Source organism: Cyprinus carpio, chromosome A6, assembly GCF_018340385.1.
Source record: "Cyprinus carpio isolate SPL01 chromosome A6, ASM1834038v1, whole genome shotgun sequence".
Taxonomy (NCBI): domain Eukaryota; kingdom Metazoa; phylum Chordata; class Actinopteri; order Cypriniformes; family Cyprinidae; genus Cyprinus; species Cyprinus carpio.
This window is the reverse complement of record NC_056577.1, coordinates 22,767,995-22,768,375: the sequence shown is the minus strand read 5'-3', so window position 1 is coordinate 22,768,375 and position 381 is coordinate 22,767,995.

The window sequence follows — 381 nt, the reverse complement described above, 5'->3', positions numbered from 1 at the left end:
GGCTTCGGAGCAAACACAATAAAAAGTTAACTGACTTGATCTCACAATTATGACTTTATTTATTTTTTTATTGCAAATTTATCTCACCGTATGACTTATTTAAACTTTATTTAAATCACACAGTTTCTTGTTTTATTTTATTTTATTTTATTATATTATTATTTTTATTTTTTTATTTTTTTACTCTGAGAAGGAAACCGGCTCCCTTAGTTTTATCAAGTTGTCTAGTCATATAATGTAGTTTTATTGCCCTGAACCCCACAAACACTGCTTTTGCAAGTTTATATGCATATTCACTCACTCACAGGAATCTGTTGCTGCATTGTTCATTTAATAAAGACTTTTCAATATTTCAGCACACTTTTGCCAACTGACTGTGAA